We start from the raw sequence: 23804 nt of genomic DNA, 5'->3' as shown, positions 1-23804 counted from the left end.
TCATCAATCATCAAAATACATGTGATTCATAACTTCTATAATGAAAGACAGAGATAAAAAAGACTATAGTTCGCGTCTGAAATTCTGATAACTAGGCAGAAAATACCGTACTGCGCAGGTCGGCAACCAATTACGGCGCACCTTTGTCCTGACATCAGACGCGATTTAGTCTTTTTTTATATATATATCTGTCTTTCATTATAATGAATGTTTTAAAGAACATATAACAGCATAAAATCAACTGACCTTTAGCACGTACGTCAACATTGAATGAGCATTGATTCTCATTTCCAACATCATCCTCAACCCAGTACGTCACTTTAGTTTTTCCGATCTGAAACATATTTCCTGATGATATGTCCGGGTCAGGGGTCAATGATTTGTTATTAACATCCCATGCTATTGCGTTGTCCCAGAATACCTTAACTTCCTCCACGTTCTTTTCTACAACGACAACGATGTCGTCTAGGCACATGATGTACGGTTTATCTGCATCTTTATTTTAAACACAACACATAATTTCACTTTCAGTATGCTATAAAACATAAAATTAATCAAACACATAATAGGAAACAATCTGTTGACCGAATAGAAGCGCCATTCATTAGACCTAGAAAACCACACACTTGCTGTAGACCTATTCGTAGGCCACCAAGCACACGGGATCTAAAAAGAAACTTTGGTATGGATCAAAGGGGATAAAAGAATGTCACAATATACATCTCAATATGCTTAAAATGGTTGATTTTGTGTTGCCTTTAAAATAATTGACATCGCCATCAATCAAACCCTTCCGCCCTGACTGCTTTTGGGGACACCCAACACTCTTAGGGAAAGACTTCTAAGCAGAGCCTCAAAAACACTCTTTAGCTGTTATGTATGAAGAACCTTATGATTCTACGAAGAACCGACAAGGGTTCTGGAAAAGCTAGAAAGAACCACTTTAGATCTGAAAAGGGTTTTAAAATAGACCAAAAGTGTCTTTGTGGGTTTCCTCAATTTTCAAGAACCTTTTCTTCATGGCTCTACATATAGGATAGCCAAAAACCTTTTTGTCTCAGAGTAAATAAACAAAACAAGTCTGGTAGCATGGAAGGGTTTTACCAGCGGAAAATATTATGTTTCAAAATAAACTTACGCTCTGTTTCCAAGAATATTGTTGTATTTTCTTGTCCTGGTATGCCCTGAAGAACGCCTGTTATGTCAACTTTATATCGAGTAGAAGGAGTCACATTACGAAAACTGAATTCATTTAATTGAAGTGGACCCTTTCTGCTGATAAGCTGCTTTGCAAAAAAGAGAGAGAAAGAAAGAAGACCGTTTCATCACTCAAATTAAGATTTTCACCTATTTATAATTAACCAAGTTAGCGTAACGACATGGAGTGATAAAACTGAACAAAATTGTTGAAATGAACATTACACAGACTGAATAATATAATTTACTGACTAGTTTGACGGTTTCGCTTTTCATGGACGAAAGATATCATCAGAATATTGATTGATGATCACATCTTCCAGTTGGACAATCACGACCAGAGAGGGTGTAGAATTGTCACTCAGAAGAGGATCATATACGTGACTTAGAACGTGGACCCCGTCGTCTCTATTCATGATATTGGTTCCTTTTTTCCGAATCCAAATAGACTACTTGATGCGTCTTATGTTTGCGTTACATTCCTTGCCAAGAATTTTGGAATTGAGCGATTACATAACGCACGCGTCAATTCACTTCATTCCAAGTTTGAAAGAAAGATCATTCAACACAATGCAAACAAGTGGTTAGCATGTTAATGAATGCAAACTGTTAATCTTCCATAGCTATCCAATTTCAGGAATACATCTTAAATAAATAAATAAATAAATTTTGAATTTTTCTATAGCGCATTTTTCAGCTGTAATTTCGCTGCAACTGGCGAATAATCTGAATCAGGTCTCATCAACTAGGCCGGCTGCAGCTGAACCCGGCGCAAATATATCCGCACTTAGATTGTAATATCCACCAATTATCTGTGCAGCTCCACAAATTCCAATGGGTGAAGAAAGTTTTCAATAACCAAGATCACCGATTTTGAAAGCAGGAGGAAACCGGAGATCACGGAGAGAACCCGCGAAAGCGAGTATGGATCGGGATGATCCAAGTGCACATACAGTCCTTGGCACGGCCGGGGCTTGAACCCGGAAACTCGGTAGTACAAGGCGATGTTGTTCACCGTCAGTGAAAGCATGAATAACATAACACCATCAGGAAGATTGGAGTATTTTCAAATGATTACCTTGTTTGACCTTTACTGTCACGAGGGGCATGTAAACAGGGGCACAATCAGGGCCGGATTTACCTTTAGGGGGGGCCGTGGGCCAGGCTATAACTTGAAGGCCCAAACTCACGATGAGGAAGACATGTGCACTTAAGTAGTCAAGTTTTGGCTTACATAAACCATAAGATCGACAGTGGCGGGGAAGCATTAACATTTAGAGGGAGATGTGCATATTTTGTTCAGAATTTTGGCCCAAAATATCACAAGTTGGACCCCTTATTAAATTAATCACCTATTATCAATTATCATACAAACATACCTCTTCGTTACCAGCAGAATTCAATTTATAAAGTGATGCATTATATTCGTAACCATGATATCTATCGTCTAACCGATAAGGATTCCCCGTGGTTTCGTCGATATAGGGAGTTTCGGGTGCCAAAACGGAAACGAATATTTCATATCTTGTTGCTCTAAAATTGGACAAGACTGGTGGTCCAGTTACAACTGAAACAAGAAGCAATGAGTGTGTCAGTAAAAAATAAAATAAGTTTATTATAAATCTAAAATATAGTCACTTTTCTGAATAGCCTTAAATTGGGCAACAAATAATTTTCACGAAAATCGGAGTATTTTTATTCTTTTTTAAAGTTTTAACCACCGTACAACCTAAATATTGTTTCTGATCTTTTCCGGAACCATAGGTAGCATTGGAGAGAAATATATCTTTTTGAGATCCTTGAGCCTAGTAGATTGATGTTATACAGATACTATACTTTGAAGTGAGTACTTTTAATTTTGGACCCACACATATCCTGATTAAGAATATCTCAAAATATTAAAAATTTGTATTCATCTATTGCTATGGTAGTTAATCCTGTTACATCATCACTTCGACAGCGAATAAAAATGTTACATTAAGTCCATGTATGTTTTACTCGCACCTGTACGATTAGTGTCTTTGAAAACAGCGGTATTGTATTCAATCTATGACTGTACACAAACACAGGCATGGCAGACGGTTTATAGTGCGGGGCAATACATTCAAAATAGGTTGCTATGGTAATTAATCCTGTTGCATCACTACTTCTACGGCGAATTGACACATGGAATAAAATTTTAAAATTTCTACGACGAATAGTATCAGAGAACGTTGAATTATGGGAAGGGTGACCGGAATTACGTCACGATTTAGGATGATGTATCCTAGGCCTGGACAATAATAAGTCAAGAAATAGCAAGTACCTACCACAAACATCCGGCACGATATCGTCATCCACATTACATCCATCTTCGTTAGTTTCGGTTTTTATAATGATTAGATATAAAAATTGACTCAACTTTTCCATAGGTATTATTGGTAGATTACAGTAGTTGGTAGATATATTTGTACACCCAGCTACTGGGACCCATTCACCGCTTGGGTCACAGCTATAATGAGAAAAAAATAAATAAAACGGATGTACATTAAATACAGTAATTACTCTAGTTTAGCGTGTACAATTTCAGCCGCTTACCATATCAGTATTAGATCACATTGTGCAACTACATCACGAAGACGACGACAACAAAAATCAACAACAATAACAACAACATCAACGATAGGAATTTAAAAAATAATAATAGTATCAACAATAGTATAGCTACACTGTAAACAATATTTTGCTCAACACTGAGTAAAAAGGTCACAGCTCAACAGTTGAGTAAAAATTACTCAACATTGAGCTTATTATTATTATTATTATTATTATTATTATTATTATTATTATTATTATTATTATTATTAAAGGACATTTCTATAGCGCTCTACAGATAACACAGCGCTTTTGCTCCAAAACAAAATACACAAGAAAAACTAAATAAAAACAACAACGAGAAATTACTGATTTGGAAAAAGATACGTCTTCAGAAGACGTTTAAAAGCAGCCACAGATTCCGCTTCTCTGACATAAACAGGGAGCTTGTTCCAGTGCTGGGGCCCGAAAACGGTGAAACAGCAATCCCCGGCTCTTTTACTGGAGCGAACTGTATAGAGCCTTGTTTTGTCAGATGATGAGCGAAGCCTGCGACTGCTTCTAGATGAATCTGGATGATTATAAAACGTGACAAGATCTTGTAGATATGCCGGAGCAGTACCTGATATGCAGTTGTATATGTGCAACATGATTTTGAAATTAATTCTTTCTTTCACCGGGAGCCAATGGAGGGTATTCAACAAATCGGCAGAGCACCTGTCTCGTCCACATGCAAAGATCAGCCTGGCAGCCTTATTTTGGAGACGCTGTAGCCGTTTTAGGTCCATTTCACGGGCACCATACATGAGGGAGTTGGCATAGTCTATGCGAGACAAGACAAGTGCTCTGACGGCATGATGACACGCATCCTGACTGAGAAAACGTCGTATGCGCCATAAGTTACGGATGTGAAAGTTGAGAGTTTTACAAAGATTGCTAATATGGGAAGACATATTAAGAGCTCCATCAAAAACAACACCAAAGTTCTTAACATTGGCAGATGGTTTGATTGAGTGGTTGCCCAAGCTCAGCTCAATGACGGGAGGCTTATTGAGAGCTCTTTTGGTGGCAATGATGAAAAATTCCGTTTTGTCCTGATTGAGCTGCAACTTGTTATTAACCTTATATAGGTCACAACTCAACAAATGAGTACAAAATTACTCATTGTGACCTTTATGAGCTCAGTGTTGAGAATTTTTTTACTCAACTGTTGAGCTGTGACCTTTTTACTCAGTGTTGAGTAAAATAGTATTTACAGTATAGAACAATATGACTATCCGAATGAATCGGCTAAGACCGATCTGGCTCTGTCTCTTTCTCAGTATGCTTCGATTATATTCATAAATACGTATTTATAAATGCGCACGTGTCTCATTTACAGGGCACGACATACCAAGACCAGCAAGCGTGACCAAATCCTCATGCCATTGAAAAGGATATGAACTCTTTAGATAAATATCATCAAATTTAAGTATTAATTGAATAGCAAAATTATTACACATTGGGGATTCCGAATTTGTATTATGTTATCAAAAACAACATTGTGAAAATATTTCCCGACGGAAAAATATTTATCGACGGAAACATTTACAATATAATCACAAAGTTGAACAAAATAGACAATTTTGCTGCACAATAGGCTCGTGTTGTTTACCGCCTATGCATTTAAATGTACAAGAAGACCACCCGCTATGTAGAAGGCCACTTCGAGACTTCCTATCTACAAGCCGTTATGGCAGCGCGGAAGTGGTCACGTGCGTATTTATAAATGCGTATTTATAAATATAGTCGAATCATGCTGTTTATCGGGCTAAGCAAAGGGATTTGACAATCAAACATTTCAATTTACTATAAAAAATCTAAAACCAGAAGCTGTATTTATTGTTAGACAATACATAAAACAAACAAAAACAATCACAGCAAACAGTAACAAGCATACAAAAAATATACATACAAGAATACTCACTATAGCACATTATATTGTTGTTGCTCTCTGCTCGATTTCCATTTCAGTGTCATGTTTAAATTTGTGCAATCTACTATTGATTCTTGACATTTTGTTCTCGATATATCATTAGGACACTCGGAATCTAAACAAAAAGGTGGGTAAGTAAGTGAAAACAAATTGTGGGCAGAGTGCAAGATCATCGTAAGTATAGTAGAATGTAAAAGCTGCCTTATGAAAACTCTTTGCAGCACATCCCTCTCATTGTAAATGGTTGATGTTCTGTACTACTTTCCTGATGGCCTTTTAGCTAACACGAGATATCACCTTTACATGTAGTTGGTGTTCTTCAGCTAAAGCTGTAATATGGTTCACCTCAAGTTCGGTAGTGACGTACGTGCGTATCGAATCGCGCGCGTAAAGCTAAACGCGCTGAACATACACTCATGCGTGCAGGGGCAGTATATCCGCACGCTTGCGGCGCAACCGTGAAAAAGCATTAACGTCACCACCGAACTTGAGGTGAACCAAATTATATCAAACAAAATATTGCTGAAAGTAGAGGGATATGTAACGCAATGTTAATGATACAGACAAGCCTAATGTGGTACAAGGGATCACGCTAGTTGTTTCAGGGGCAAATTGTTAACGTCTTTAATTTCTAGTCCCAACTTATCATTTATGAATAAATAACATCAGACCAGTCCAATATGCTGCTAAATATGATGCCAAACGAGAAATATTTCCATTGACCATTTCGAAAGCAAGTCGAAGTCAAAATTCATCTTTGTATATACCTTTTAGCATGATAATTATAACTGTTTGCTTTTATCTTTTGTTGGATAAATCTTACTGCAATGAATAATTATATCAGATACTAGAGCCCTCTTTGTGCACCACTAAGCTCTAATTTGACCAACAATTACTAATTACTGCTGTCGATAAATAATTATACCGTTATGCATGTTTTCGACAGTTCACATCAAGCATAAGATAGTGTATAATATGTATTGTTTTAAGAAACCATGCTAGACCAACAGACCATGAACTTAAACTTACCGATGATAGTAAAAAGATGAACAGCACAAATCAGCAAAAATAGCGCTCCAGTATACTCCCTCCTCATAATGACAAATGTGATTTTTAATTGTATTTCAATTTGTGAGGAAATAGCAGAAAAATAAGTATTTTAAGTATATTTCCTAGTACTGTACATAAGCGTAGTAGTTCCACACAATTATTAGACGTTGTACTTGTGTACTTAACCAATTATTTGTTTAGTGTAGTTTAAAGGTCAAAAACATTATAATATTCAATATTATTTCATAGAAACTCATGCAAGAACAAGTTTGGAATATAGTTTCGTTTACTCAACTCACTCTAGTGGAAATTTAAAATGAGAATTCTTTCAACCCCCAAAGCGATGAGAATTGGACAAAACTATGAGAATTGACAATTTTATCATTTCTATGAAACTTTCCTATTCAAATGAATGAGAAACACTAACTAACGTGTCAACAACCAACATGGACCAAGAATAGTCCACATTTAAAAGTTGGGACGCAGTTGATTTTGTCTTGCAAAATTCACCAAAAAATGTCACCATTTGGGCTAAAGTCAATTGCAAAGTATAACTAATTATGTTTCTCGATCACACATAACGCTAAACAATGTAAATAAACTGACTTGGACTATGTACTACACGCACAACCAACTTTACAATTTAATGTACTGATACTATTCCATCATTGCAAAAATGTTGGCCTTCGTAAAGACGAGGATTGGATGTTTTGTGGTAAAATAATTTCACTTGCAAGGCAAATGTTTACAAATATTGTACTCAACCATTTTTGATCGTGGTGAGAGTTCATATCCAACTTTTAATAGCTCGAATTATCTGTAGTGATGTAACATGATTAATTACCATAGCGATAGGTGACAATGTATTGCCCTGCAGTTGTAACTCTGTACGTCACGATTAGTGTCTTTGAAAAGAGCGGTATTGTATTCTCAGTGCAGGGCAATACATTCAAAATTGTTTTCACTTATCTATAATTAATTATCCTGTTACATCACTTCTTCTACGGCGAACATAGACAAGATCGACAACCAAATTTATGATTTTTAATACCACCCAGGGCCGAAATTACCGAAGATTACAGTGGGCAACAATCTAGGGAAGGGGCAAAATTTTGAGAGGAAGATAATAATAATTTTAAAAAATGAAGCCTATGATCCCGGAAGAGAAGGATTGAGATCCTCTTCCGATTAGACTCTGCTTAGTCAGCCTAAGGCACGTAGAGCAGTTGGTTTAAATACCTTCTCTGTTTCTGGCCCGAGGGAATGGAATAAACTTCCTAAAACCACCAGGGAGTCTCCAGTTTACAGAAAGAAACTGAAAACTCACCTTTTCAGTTAGCTTCTTTCTTGTTCCTTCTGTGTTTCTTTTTTCCATCCATTCTCTCCTTGTTCAGCGCTTTGATAAATTTAAAAGGCGCTTTATAAGTATCTTTACGTCCAACCAGAAGTAAGGATCAACAACCATCATTCTGACGATGCCTACCGACCACGCGTGGTTTATTCTGAGAAAATCTTCTTAGTGAGTAAAGATTTCTTTTTGTGTTGTTTTTTTTGCTGTCTTTAATGAACAATGGCAATATTAGATATTTTGCATTTCGCCTTGACATTTTTCTGGTTAGAGTCGGTCCCCGTGCTGTTGAGCACAATGATAATTCGTCGGCTGTATTCCATAGTGGCGTATAGTGATTTTTGGTCATTTTTTTTTTGCACATATGTTTTAATGATGTTCTCTTTCATTTTTCTAAGTCTCATTAGTCAAACTTAGCTAATTAATTAGTAATTAATTAATTAAATGTGGCGTATAGTTACAAAGTGAAATTTTGTGTTTTCCATAGTGGCGTATCGACCATACGCCACTTTTTATACATATTTTATAATTAAGAAATATCGGCAAAAATGAAAAACATTGCATGTTATAGTGGCGCATATCTCGCTACATGTCATAGTGACGTATCGGACCTATACGCCACTATGGAATGAAGCAAACGAAAAGTAATGCCATAGGGATTACACGGTGATCGAGGTGGCGTAAGGTTAACGTTAGGTTAGGCTATTACGTTTTGCGTGTTTTATTTAGTGACGTATAGTTTTGTACTTATTGTTTTCAGTTTGCCAGCAATATTATGCATTTATTTCATTTGAAAAATATATAAAAATAAAATCTATTTAGTTTACTACAGAAATTTCACATCATATACAAAATATAATGAATGTCTGATTTACACAACTCGATTTTCAAATGGCATTTCTTCAAACCCGATTTTCTCGAAAAGTTGTTTATTCGCGGTGCCCCACTATACGCCACTATGGAATACAGCCGAGGAATTGACCCATGGTGACCCCTGAAGTCACAACGAAAAGCAAATATCAAATTTTGTTGGCCTTTAAAAGGGTACACTTTGTTTAGCCATAATCTGTTTTAATACTACCATGCCTAGTGTGATTTTGTTCGCTTTTTCTAATGCAGTTTTGAAAGTCAAACTATAAAATTAGAAACAGACATTAAGATACACACACTTCTGTATGTGCCCTCAAGATTTGTGAAATTTAGGTGACCTTTGTGGCCGGAACAAATAAGAGGGGGTGCCTCCAATTTTCATGCATATGTCGGTGGACAGGAATCAATTTTATGACCCCTATCTCTGGTTGAAAGTATTTATGATCATACTTCTGCCCACATAGACTGAAAACAAATTATTTCTTGTTGGAACTAAGGTGTGTAGACTGTGGTGAGCAACAATTTTGATTGTAAGTTTAAAGACTGCGCGCGGAAATTTGGAGTCACCAGCCATTAAGAATTTTATAATTTCCTTTTTTTGGGTCAAAACAAATTATGACCCCATTGTTTAGTATAAAAATTATGTGACCCTAACTGTATTTTTATGACCCCCTCCCCTTCAAAAATCAATAACGCACACAATGTAACAGGCACAATCATGACAATTGAATCGTTAAAATGGCAACTTTTAATTTTGGGGTTTGAGGGTTTGGAGGCGCATATCTTGGTCAATTCTTGTTTGATTTTCACGAACACGGTGTCAAATGAGAAAGCAAAGTCCAATTAACAAAACGTATATTTCAGAATAATCAGGTTGTTGAACATCAAGGATGACTATAACTGACTTTTTTTGTACCTGGTGTATTTTCACCTGTGGCCATTTCAATCCGTGTGCAAGACATGACAGTTCAAAAGAGACTTTTGGAACTCCCCGTATTTAGTAAATTTGCGATTGACCTTCAATAAGTAAGTTAGAATTACGCTTCATTGCGCACCTGACCTGCATGATATGTGTTCGCGATCTAGCTTCAATGAACTGTGATCACTCTAACTTTGACTTTGAAAGTTGTACAGCTATATATTATGCATTTTAATATGTGATCGGTATGTTCGAAACTAGCATGAAATATGTATTCCGTGATATTGATACTTTCATTAGTACAATTCGGTGTTGGAGCCTATGATCTAACCATTCTTCATACAAACGATGTTCACGATCGAATGGAACAGTTAGACTCAGGTGGTGGATCATGCAGCGTGGAAGAGGCTGAGAACGGTGAGTGCTATGGTGGTTTTGCACGTCTATCGACTATGGTGAAGCATATACGGAAATACAATGGCAAGGATATTCGGAAAGACAGCGGCAACGTGTTGTTCTTAGATGCTGGTGATCAGTTTCAGGGAACAAATTGGTTTGTTCATTACAAAGGAGCGGCAACGTCTTATTTTATGAACAAGATTGGATATGATGTGCAGGTAATGATCCGGGTTAATAATCCCCATTACCCATAACGTATGTACTGGAATTACGTTAGGTAATATCAGTATGTAAATTGAACCCGTAAATTTGACCTTAAAGCCATATTACATAACTCGTACAAAGATTCTTGTCCTTTTATTGGCTATGGCTATTGTGTCAGCTGGCAAAAAACTTCTTCCGAGTGCAATAGTCAATTTTCCATTGCACTCACCCGCAGTTACCACTGCAACGATGACACACTCGAGCATACAGAGCGCGGTGACCATCTCGAATCTCCAATTGTAGGAAAGATCCTTAGGATCTTTGATTACAGTGAGTGTTATTTCATTACCATCACGTTTTGAGTTTTGAAAGTGTATTTCCGCATTGGGAAATACTATGAAAACAATCAGACTTTTTTTCTAAAACCTTTTGTGCTACGGAAAGGTCCTCTGAATACTCGTGAATCATTTCCGTGTTGCGTAAAGGTACTTTCCGTGCTACAGAAATTAATGTTCTCTGATTGCGGAAATAAATTAATTGTTTCTAGACTATTTCCGCGTTGCGGAAAGGTGACTGGAATGTCAATCTTCGTGCTGTGATTTTTAATGTATTTTATTTTCAGGGTGATTTATAAAATGAAATGGAAGAAAAAGAATTCATAAGAGTTATGTAAAACAAATATTAAACGGTGTAATTCTATTGTTGACTTTAAAGTCCAGATTCTAAAAGACAACCCAATCTTGATCACATCAATGTTTTATCTTTCAAGAACAGGCTCGTCACAGTCGTCATTTAATTTGTGCCTGTTGATTGGGTAAGAAATGTTGTTTGTAAGCGAAACAATCTGAGACCGTGACCATTTTTCATCACAATCCCCCTGTGAAATCAAAATTTAATATTTATCCTTTTTGCCTATAAGTCAAGAACTTTGCATCAGAGATCATGGACCTATCTATTCTTCTTTTCTTCTGAATTTTTATGACGTGAGGAATCCATGGGCATGGTTTTTCATTACACTCCTGTACAAGTGGCCATTTTGGATTAATGCAAATTAGGTACTGTTTTGGATTTTCCGGGATTTTTGATAGATTTTTAATGGATTACAAATAATGATCGATAATTTCATGAGATTGTGCTCACTAGAGCATAGATCCTGCAAAGAAAGAGTTAACATACTTTTAATTAAGTTGACTGGGCGGGGTCAAACACAATCATTCGCTCATTCTCACGTGATAATAACAGTCAATTGAGATATTCCGTACCTACTTTCATTTCAGCTGACTGTGCGGTGACAAACATGCATACATTCCTTCTGGCGTGATAATAATAAATGGAGGTAGTCTACATTTTGTGCGGGGTAAAGCATAATGATACCAAATGTAAAACACGCAATGTGAAAAAACACAATTTTTGGAGGAAAACATTTATTGTTGCAATTTTAAAGTTACACCAAGGATTCTGGAGTAAAAATATACTATACGTACAGTACAGTACAGTAGGCCACATACACCTACTGCACAATGTGGTATATCTTGTGCAATTAATGTGTAAGAGGTGATGCTTAGTTTGGCATTATTTTAATACAATCTAAATGCCGAAAAATAACGAATATTTGCACTTTTATTTCATAAATTTGGGCATAACTAAAAAAGTGCCAGGCCCCTTAAATTGATAATTGATTTAAAGTGTGAAATGTAGACTGGTAAGTTACTGTGCGGTACTTTTATGTCCAACATTTGTCCTTCCAGCCATTTATGAAATTTGATGCAGAAAAGAAATTTTTACATAGGAATTTCAAGTACTACATGTATGTATTTCTCCTAAACAACATTAATGGCAAGAAGATAGAAACGAACAACTTGTCAATTGAGTGTGGATGACCCGCAAAATTCAAAATTGCTCCGATTAAAATTGTTTTAACCTGTTATATAGCCAGGCCCCATATGTTCTTGATACCAAATTTACCCTGTACATGTTGATGATAAAATCCTCAACAAAAGTTTGGAAAGTTTTTCAAGCATCAATATCTCATATTACTTGTGACATGTTCATACCGTGTTACATATCAATGGACAGCTGATTTATCCCCCTTTACAATGTCAACACATTTGAAACCATCACCCTTTTCACAGCTAAGGACACGTCTTGTGAATGTAGTGGGGGTCTCAAACAGAATGTGCCAAAATTGACCATTATTCTGTGCAGCAGGCTGCAATTCCAAGATGATCAACGACTACCTACATACTATAGAAGTAGAGAGAATCGAACAGCCTGCCATCAGCCCAGACTCTCATGCCCCTAAAATTATTTCCAACATTTTCTTACACCAGGCACTTGGTAATCACGAGTTCGACTTAGGTCCCATTGGGTTGGCACCGTTCTTAAAGGACGTTGATTTTCCCGTGATCAGTTGTAACATAGACGCATCCAAAGAGCCTGTAATCGATGGATTGTTCAACAAAAGCGTTATACTAATTGTAAGCGGAGAACGAATTGGCGTGGTTGGATACACGTACTCGAGAACTGTCGACATTTCAACAACAGGTAACAGAAATTCGAAATATTATTGTCAAGTTTTGAATTCGGTAGGTCCTTTAGACTGTCCAGGTATGTGCAAAGTACAGTCCAGACTAGCTTTAGCCCATAAAGAGCACATAACACTGACACATAACGGAAGAAAATAATAGCAAGAAATAGAAGGAATTAAGGCCACTCCCAACAATTAATATAACAATTTGATCTGGATATGGATGTATAACACTGCAAAGCAATAATACATCTGACGTCCCAAGCCAGACACTTTTGGGTAGTTTATCAATTTTGAGGTTTTTACATATCTGAAATAATAGAGATATTATGCTCCACAACGCCGTTTCCCCAATGAAATCGGACACGTTCCTAGGAAAAGATATTGAGTTCGTAAGTTATTGTATTACAAAATTGGGAATTGAGATATCGGCCTTTATTATTGACAATGTTGAGAGTAGGAATTACCTTGACAAATTTCTCAAAAATACAAACTGTCAGGCAATATTTTAAACATTAATAACATCACAAATTCGCAACAAACCCAAATTGTGAAAAAAATCACCACCGGGCAGATTTTTGGCTATTTCTCCATTTACGATCCTGCCCAAAAGTGTCTGGTTTTGACATGGGACGTCATAATCGAGGGTTGAGAACCAGAAATTCTTAACTCATGATCATTTGCTCCCACATATTAAGTCGCCAGGTCACTACATAAGATACAGTCCATTAATCATGACAAAATTCAAGACCAAAGCAAGGAGATATCTTTATGCTCATTTTGTGAGAACTGGTCATAGTGAGTTACGGCTTTCTGGTTCTGAACCCTAGATATTGAAGTTATTACGGATGTGACGCAATACAATTAAACAGTTAACAGTAAAAGGGCAATAACTTTGTGGCATTGGTTTTGTAATGATGAAATTGAATCATTGCAAGCTGAGGTAGATGTCCTCCTATCGCAAGGAATCAACAAAATTATTGCGTTGGGACATTCAGGAATTATGAAAGATTTGGACATTGCTGCAAAAGTAAAGGGTGTTGATATTGTAGTAGGTGGACATTCAAATACTTTCCTCTATTCTGGTAAGTTTGATGTACTTTTATAACGGCGACTAACGGCCAAATCAGAACACCCTGAAATGTACCAACACGTAGATTTTTCCATATTTGGAATTGATATCATAAATTATTATAGACGGGCCAATGAAGCGACCGACTGTCAAACATAAAAGAAATATAATAAGAGATAAAATGCATCAATCAACAGGAATTTAAAACAGCTTTAAAACAGGTCCAGAATCATTAGCTGACCTCACAGAATAGAACAAACTTGGGTGGCAAAAATGCACCATGTTCAGAAAAGAGTTGACGTCATATATTGGTCAAATTCCAAAAAATGTTCGGATCTTATTATAAACTACGCCAACGTATTGTTTTCATTATAACGAAAAATATGGTTTGACGTACTTGAGATGTATAATCGTTCTCGAATTATAGCATAAAGGACAAAGTTCACATTTTGTGCTCCAGAGAAGTCCAAACCTAAAAAACGCTCCAATTTTCATAAAAATGACCTCTAACTCCTAGGTTCTAATTGTAGGACTGTTGACACCAATTCAAATAAAGAACAGTTTGCATCATATAGGATGTCTCGTTACATCTGGTAACCAGATGAAAGGATATGTGCTTAATGTCACCTTTATTCAGGTAGACGATTCGCTGTGCCAAATATCACATTTTCTGAATTCCTGGCTCGTAATGTCTCGTGGCTTTAATATAATAGCCTATTGTTGTTCACAGGCACCCCGCCAGACACTGCAGGTCATGAGGTACTGCACGGGGAATATCCTAAGGTGATCACGCCAGATCACGATCCCTATGGCACCGTACTGGTGGTTACAGCTTACACCTTTGCGAAGTATCTTGGAAGACTGGATGTTACCTTTGATAATGACGGACGTGTGACACAATGGGCTGGAAATCCCATACTCCTTAATAGCAATGTGGAAGAAGGTATAATTTTTGCTAAAGATATTTAACACTTGATGCAAATAGATATAGAAGAGAAAATTCGCATGGACAAATTAGTATTTCCCTCACTCGCATGCACAGAAAACAATATTCAGTTTGCGCATTCACCAATTGTCGTATACAAATCTAAATAGTTCTGGTCACGAGGAAAAAGGCCAATCATCTGGTGTGTTTAAGATACTTTGTTTGTGTATAATAAAATGAGCCATCAACAAACTTTCTACGGGCGTCAAATTTTGAACATGCTTTACAAACATTTGTACTGACAAAGGGGTTTAAATGGTAGCTTCCTGTAGTCATATGACCTGTATGTACAGCCTGTCTCAAAAAAAATTGTGCAAGTAAAAAGCGCCCTCTGTGGCAATTAGAAAATACTTTTGTGACATTATGCTTATATCAACGTCAAGGACGCAGTCTTAGCTCTAAAATGCCGTTTGTTCTGTTCAATTTACTTGTTGCAATCTCGAGATATATTTATTTAACAACGAAAGGGTAAAATCACAATTGTGCCACTTTTACTAGGGAAGAGAGCTGTACATGTAAAATCAATGATATAGCTCTAATGCACTCACTCTCCCTTTGGGGCTCGTGCATTAGACGCATTATTCGCATCAACATCAGCGCGCGTGCATTATTTTGTCTAATTTCTCTCCCAACAAGTAATATAAACGTATAAGGTCCGTATGCACGAAAGAGTTAGACCGGGTCTAAAGTTAGATCCGATCTAAGTGGAATTGAGTACCATGAGAAAGGACATTTTCCTTTACATTTGCTTAAGTTATTTTGTATTATTTTTGAACGTTGCATTAAAACCTTTAGAATTTGCTAGCTACTCTAGGAAGGAAGGCAGGAAGAGTAAAGGACCATTCCTAGTGGAACTTAATTCCAGTTTAGACCCTCTCTAACTCTTTTATGCATACGGACCTCAGTGTGCAATATTTGTTTGTCTTTTAACATGTCTTGAGTGACTAAGAGAACAGTATTTACCATGATAAAATCATTCACGTGCACATGTATTAAATTTTACAGCAGAATGTGAAATATTTATTGATCCTTTCTGTGGAAAAAGAGAATCAATATTCCTGCATCATGATAAAATAGTAAAAACAGTAAAAAACATTGTATTGTGTAATTGGTGCATTCTTTTGATTTTACGAAGGAACTGTTGATAAACTTGATGCTATCGCTGATTTACGTGCAAAGCTCTCTTCACTATTAAAAGTGGCACAATTGTGATTTTACCCTTTCGTCGTTAATTAAGCATATCTCGAGATTAAAACAAGCAAATTAAACAGAATAAACGGTGTTTGAGAGCCAAGACTACGCCCATGACGTTGATTTAAGCATCATGTCACAATGCTATTTTCTAATTGCCAAAGAGGGCGCATTTCACTTGCACAACTTTTTTGAGACAGGCTGTAAATCACATAGTGAAAATAAGGGGTTAGTGACAACACTTTAACTTGTTTACATTGTGACCTGGTATGCGCGTATTTCGCGCGCGCTAATCCAGCAGGGCGTTATGTTGGCACGCGTGTGATAAAACCACATAAAACTACTGACCTCTTTATATTTCAGATCCAAATGTTCTTGGTGAAATAAACCAATGGAGTGAAGTCCTAGCAAATCTAAGTAGCGTCAAACTTGGTGTTACTCATGTGTACTTAGACGGGAAGACGAATAGCTGTCGATTGCATGAATGTAACATGGGCAACATGATCACCGATGCTTACATATGGGAACAGATTACATTCCCCGATGACATACGATGGAGTGACGTCAACATTGCTATTCATAATAGCGGAAACATCAGGGCATCTATAGAACCAGGTAACTCACGGTAGCGGGTTTATAGACCTAATAATTTGAACTGCTACATGTATTATGAATGATTGCATTTAAAAAAGCCACTGCAGACTTGAATCTAGGACTAATGTATCTGCTCATACGAACTTCGCATTATGGGATTCATGGAAGTAATACACCTGGTATAGAGGCCGTCAGCCTTTCGCCATCTTGTGGGTACAAATGATCTGTGTGTCCATGCGTCGGACACTACGCGCAGGGCGCAGCTTGCCACGCAGCTGTTATCGCGCCTCAACGCGATGATTTTGCTGCTCACGCATGGAGATCGAACGACCATTACAGCGTGTACCCACAAGATGGCGGCATGTGACGTCACGCTGACGGCCTCTATACCATTTGGATTATAACTCGAGAAATATATTTTATTCTGAAACCTTGAGAGGAATACTATGGTATTGTTAGCAGTTTTTAATTTAATGTTGACCTTTGACTGACACTACACCGCGTATGGTACATTTTGGGTCCATCTAAGGAACGTAAAAAGTATAGATTTGGTTTAATCATGGGATGCAAACATGGCATAGGAGGCAATACTGCTATACCTAATAGCCGAATTGAATTATGCCTTTATATTGTTCACAGGCGACATAACGTACGGAGATATCGTAAATGTATTACTCTTCGAGAATACAGTAGATACTCTAGAGCTCGAAGGTAAATACGTCAAAGAAATGCTGGAGAATTCGGTAGCAAAATACGACCCAGTCAGAACCCCAGGAAGATTTTTACAGGTGTCCGGTGAGTAAAGACTGATTTCATTTAGGGAGAGGGCGCCACCATTAGTATGTTTACGGACAGTGTTCTTGATTATGCAACTAAAACAAGCATACACTCTGTGCTGAGTTTCTGATACATGAATGATCTAACTCGCGCTATTCGAGAAGTGTCGCTTTTTTGGAAACGGGGCTAGCTCTAAGTTAACATAAACTAAAGATCTGTATTTTTTGTTTTGTTTTTCTCAAAAAAGATGCTTTAATTACAAAAAATGTTCTTATGGTGATACTTTGGGAATCACAATGCTTCTTGCGGGTAGCTTGAAATTCCCCTGTACAAGGAACTCACTGCTAATTTGTCTCGGGCAGCTGATCCTGGTTGCGATGGTTATTTGTGGAATGCCTAGGGTGTGCGCTCTTGAAGCAGCAAAATCCCTGAAAGCTCCTGAATTGTTGTTTAATGGAATGATGTGGGGCCGTAGTGGTCAGCGACAACCTGTAAAGTGTGCTGAGGCTTGTGGATCAACGTCTCTAGAGGCGTTGTGCCTGTGCGTAGCGCACTATAAATCACTGCGCTTTTTTTTTCTTTTTTTTTGATCATTTGATTCCCAACAGGACTTTTAGTTACCTACGACCTATCACGTGACCCCAATGACCGTGTGGTTGAGGTACTTGTACGTTGTACGGAGTGCCTGATTCCAGAATTTCTTCCTTTGGAGGACAATAAATGGTACAAAATGGTCATGCCCTGGTACCTTGGAAGAGGGGAGATGGCTATACCATGATCTCTGAGAATGCTAGGAATTACTATTCTGGTAAGGCTATTTGAAATGACAATTCTGTATTGTGAAATTGTTAAAATCTGCCACTCCCTTCATGGTGTTCAAGTCTATAGTCTCAGCTAACATTGACAGCAAGGCTTATATTAACCAGGCACCCAGGCTTTTTTACCCCATGGTTGCCCAGTTTGGGCTCCAGGTGTATCCAATATTTTACACTACAAACTATAGGACGAGGAGCTCATTTTAGCTCCTGGTCCAGGCATACTTATATAAGGCCTGATTGACAGTCCCGATAAATAGATGGACAAAATAGAAATTGCATAGCTCCAAAAAAAATAGCATATCATCAGCTACCTGCGTTCATGTTAACTGAACATTTACTCTATACATTGAGGAATATCAGCGATCCACCATATTTTAACCTTAAAAACACTGATTCACGTGATTTATTGTTAGCATGGCTTATAATATCATTGCCTTCCTGAATAGATCAAATCCACTGGTTCCATAGCACATATATCGTTGAAGCACAGCATTTCATCTTTAAAGTCACTTTAAGCAGTATGCTTCGACTATAATAAAATACGTTTTTATATATACGCAAGTGACCACCTCCTCGCTGCCATAACTTGTAGACAGTAAGTCAAGAGGTGATCTTCTACATAGCGGGTGGTCTATATACATTTGAATGCAAAGGCGAAACAACATGGCACTACTGTGCAGCAAAATTGTCTATTTTGTTCAACTTTGTGTTTATATAATAAACGTTTCCGCAATATTTTTCCGTCGTCAAATGCTGTTTTTGATAACATATTACAAATTTGGAATCTCGCCATGTGTAATAATTTTGCAATTCAATTAATACTTAAATTTGATAATATTTGTCTACAGAGTTCCTATCCTTTTCTGTATAGCGGGCAATGCATGAGGATTTGGTCACGCTTGCTGGTCTTGATATGTCGTTCCCATGGGTCTCATGCGTATTTATAAAAACATATTATAAATATAGTCGAAGCATACTGTTAACATGTTTCTTTTTTCTTTATTCTCACCTTTAGGCAATCTTGATACTTCCGTAGTAAGTGAATACATAGAACGATTTAGTCCGATATACGCGGGAGTTGAACGTCGAATCACATTCATTACCGATGGGAATGGAAGTGCCACCGTCTCAATGAAACAGAAGGACATGTTTATATATCTAATCCTGGCATCGCTCATATTCACCTTTGTTTCGTAACCAATAGAGTATCGGACTTATAAATGTTTGGGCAAATTCCCCTTTTCAAGAAGTATGTAGGTCTAAATATCCATATTTTGTATTTCGCCAGAACAAAAAAAGGGCTGGCCTTTTTATTGACTTTTTCACAAGCAAAATAATAAACACTACACTACACAGAAATTACAAAATCAGGGGTAGAAGTGCTAAGGGGGCAAAAGTGTCCTTCAAAGAAGTAATTTTATCCTCAAAATTGAAACTCACAGAATAATATTCCTCTATGTGAGTAGCATCGACACATATAAATGTACTTAGGTCTTTGAAGATATTAAAATATGTACATAGCAATAAGCTTAAAATATAACGTGTTAATTAGGAATATGCACTATGAGCCTTAAGCAGTAAGGAAAAATCGCATCACACGACTGCAATTCTACACTATTTTTATAACTCAAGTTTTTCGCTAATTCCCAACATCCTTTGCAAAGATCTCGAAAATACGTCATTGTCAATACGCAGATTGTCAATAAACGTGGCGGGCTTTTACGATCTACTCATATTTTTTCTCATAACTTTTATTGTATATTTTAGATATGTTTCCTCTATAATAATACAAATAAATAGTTCTCACGTCACCTGTATTACGATTTGTTTCATTTGTCGTGATGATTGAAATTTCTAGTGAACGCAGCGGGAATACAGTCAGCAACCTGGACAACCGATTCTTTTGTTCTGCTTAGACGCGCTAAAAGTCGATCGATACATGTTAAAATCAGCACAATTCAGAGATACACCTTTTTGCTATGAAATAAATTTTCTCGGTCAAATATAAAGCAATATTTTTTTTTTCTTCAGTAATGTCAGTTAAAAACTTGGTGCTTGGATATACATTGTTTTAAAAATCCTGGTGTTAAAATTAAGCATCATGTGTCTTTTAGTGTGATATTTTTGATTTTTATAGGCCTTGAGTTCGCCCGCGAGCTTTTTACGGAATTCATTTTAGCGTCTCAAACTAATATAGTTTGCTAAAGAAAGATATTTCCCACCTCTGTAAGGCACATCGTGTGGGTCTATATATTATAGTTTTGTCAGAATTTCCGTTTTTATTTTACCCTTTTTTCCTTCATGCTCCGAAAATGTCAAACTTAGTACTTTTATCTCGTGAGCAACCATCAGAAATAGTCGATATTTCCATTGTTGTTATCCAAGTCAATTTTCCATTGAAAAGCAAAGATTGCCCGACCAGCGATTTGGTAGCCCAAATCCCCAATTGGGTGTTCTGGTAAATGAGGTGAATTTTAAAAATTTGCTCCCGTGATAGGCAGGTGAATTTTGTATGACCTACCCCCCCCCCCCCCATCGCGGGTTGCCATTTTCATTACACCCTTCAGACTGGTGTTCGGGTTTGTTTTTAATTTGACATGTAGGCCTATAGGCTTAACCATATTTGTCATAATTAAGCGCTATACCTAAATGTATAGCTATGCTATATATTATTATGTACCAGTATGTAATATCATGTACATGTGTGGGGTGGGTGCAGAGGTGGGTAGTGAGGGTGTATGTAGGGAAACTTTGGGGTGGTACTCAACACACTTTAACCATGACTTTCAATGCAAGGGTTAATGTTGCCACAAATGTTTTTTTTCTTAAGGTTATTTAATAGGTTTTTATAAACTTCCATGTTTAACCTGGTATTGTTTTGGCTGCTTCATTAGGGCCTATGACTTTCGGTGGGTTTCCAAAAGCAGTTTCAAACAAACACAAACAAAAGGCACCATACCCAGTCACCTTCATGACAATTGAAACACTACGCCAAATATTAACATCCAAGTTATTCTGTTTTTAGGTAAGTTTAAATAATTGCTTGAACAGGCTTTTGTTTAAAAACAAAAACCTTCTGATGAGGAACTCAAAGCGCGTAAAGCACGAAATTTACAAACAAACATAAAAACAATCAATTTATAAAGATTGGTTTTAAGCTGGCGTTTAAATAACGAAAGTCTGGGGGCGTTACGAAGGTTATTTGGAAGTGTGTTCCAAACAGTTTGCTTGATCATAAAACATACAACGTAATATTTATGTTTTGTAAATGAAAGTTTTGTTTCAAATATTGCCCAATTGCATGTAAGATTATTGGGCAAAGTTGTTTTGAGGAGAAGCAAATTTCAACACATTGGTCCGATGATCACGGTGATGATGAAATCAAATAATTAATCACTCACGTGATGAAAGACCCTCATCGTGCTATAAACATGATCAGTAGGAGCGCTATAGGCCTGGGAATTTCTTTGCTATATTGAAGTTCTGGCAACACTGTAGCCATGCCGGTATTCCTATTATACCCAGGAATATCGATCCACAATGCTAGTATTAGCCTTAGATTTCACGCGTTGATTTTGAACACTTTTCAGCCGGCAGTAAAAAATGGTGAAATCAAAACGGAAATTCTGAAAAAACTATGATATATCGCTCACGGTGATGTGCGTTAGAAAGTTGGGAAAAATCCATCATTAGCGAACTATATTACTTTGAAAAGCTAAAAGGTTGATACAAAAAAAGGCTCGCGGGCAGAGTTTAAGCCTATCAAAATCGAAAATCTTACACGAAATGACTGAATTTCACGCCTAAGTTTAACACTATAGGATTTGAAAAAAAAATACACTATCAAGCACTACAATTTGTCCTGACATTTACTGAAAAAATGAAAATGATTGCTTTTCATTTGGCCGAGAAAATTAATTTTACATTGAAAAGGTGTAACTCAAAATTTAGCTCATTTCAACACCAAATTCGATCGCTTGTATTGCCTCATTAACCGACTGAGTGAGCCTTGCATAACAAAAGAATCGGTTGTCCAGGTTGCTAACTGAATAGCAGAGTGGCTTATGTTTAGTTTTGCACATTTAAACATAAACACGTACCATGTCAACAATGCCCAGAAAAGTTATTTTGGGGTTGTAAAGATATTGTACGCCATTTTCTGCGATTCCTTTTTCTGATGAAGACACCAGAATAATCAACCGCCCTTTTACGCGCTACTAGCCAATCACGGGCTGCGGGGAGTTTGATTGACAGGATCGCAATTTTTAAAATTAAATTTTTGACTTTCATTATACATAGTAGGCTATGCACATAAAATACTGCTCTATTGGCCATTTCTGGCAGGGGGGTTTACTCAAAACTTGAAAGAAGCAGAAAAAGTAGAAAACACCACATAAAAAATCGAACCACCCACTTAGGTGTCCTTTACATCATATAGGAGGGTTATATTATGCAAAATTATGAAGAAAAAAATTAAAATTAGATGAATGACTTTTGACCTTGGTCAAAGTCAGTGTTAAAAAAGGGTTAAAATTACGGTTGTAGATTTGAGTGAAGAAAATGCATTTTGGAATTGAAATGCTGATATGAAATTTCCGTTTGCCGTATTCGGGATTTACATCTGACTATTTAAGAATTTACTGCATATCTTCTTGAATTCATATCTTTATCAACTGCATTGTTATATCATCAATCGAATTGAAACAATGTACCCCAAAGAAAAAGTAATAACCATGGTAGCCAAAGATGGCATCAGATATATGGCAGCAGAACACTCCATACCGTCTTCGTAGAACCTCAGCCTTCCATCTAATCCCGGATACAATGGACTCATCTGCTTCATATGAGCACTTATGGCGAGGGCATCTAATGGACCTGTGAGGGAATGTACAATTTGGAAAGCCACCATTACAATAATTGAAACTGTTAGAAATCGACGGTTTGTGCGCTATTCCTTGGGATGATGTACTTTAGAGGCCAAAAAATAACAACAAACATACAAACAAAACAAAAAACAACGCCGATTACGAAATAAAATTAAGAATTAAAAAAAAAATAATATGAAACATATTCAAACATGCAAAACTGTTTGAGCGATTTTAACGCGTATTCGACCACACAGCAGATCGCTATCACAATAAATACGCCGCGTCAAGTAAGCGCAACGCGGATGATTGGTGCGAACAATACCAATACACGCGCTCATGGAACTACCACCAGTGTGTGATTGGTTGGAGTGTTTTTGTTTAACTCACGTGACATATTTTTGAACTAATTTCCAGCTGCTTAAAGGGTATTATAGTA

At 37.0% G+C, this 23804-nt stretch overlaps 1 pseudogene; it reads left to right on the top strand.

The window, feature by feature from the left end:
* Positions 1–10091: 10091 nt before the first annotated feature.
* LOC140156957 (snake venom 5'-nucleotidase-like) lies at positions 10092–20317 on the top strand (annotated as a pseudogene).
* The last annotated feature ends 3487 nt before the right edge of the window (positions 20318–23804 follow it).

The sequence above is a fragment of the Amphiura filiformis genome, chromosome 7 (genome assembly GCF_039555335.1).
Source record: "Amphiura filiformis chromosome 7, Afil_fr2py, whole genome shotgun sequence".
Taxonomy (NCBI): Eukaryota; Metazoa; Echinodermata; class Ophiuroidea; order Amphilepidida; family Amphiuridae; genus Amphiura; species Amphiura filiformis.
Note: the sequence above shows the minus strand (reverse complement) of the source record. Positions and strands in the feature narration are given on the sequence as shown.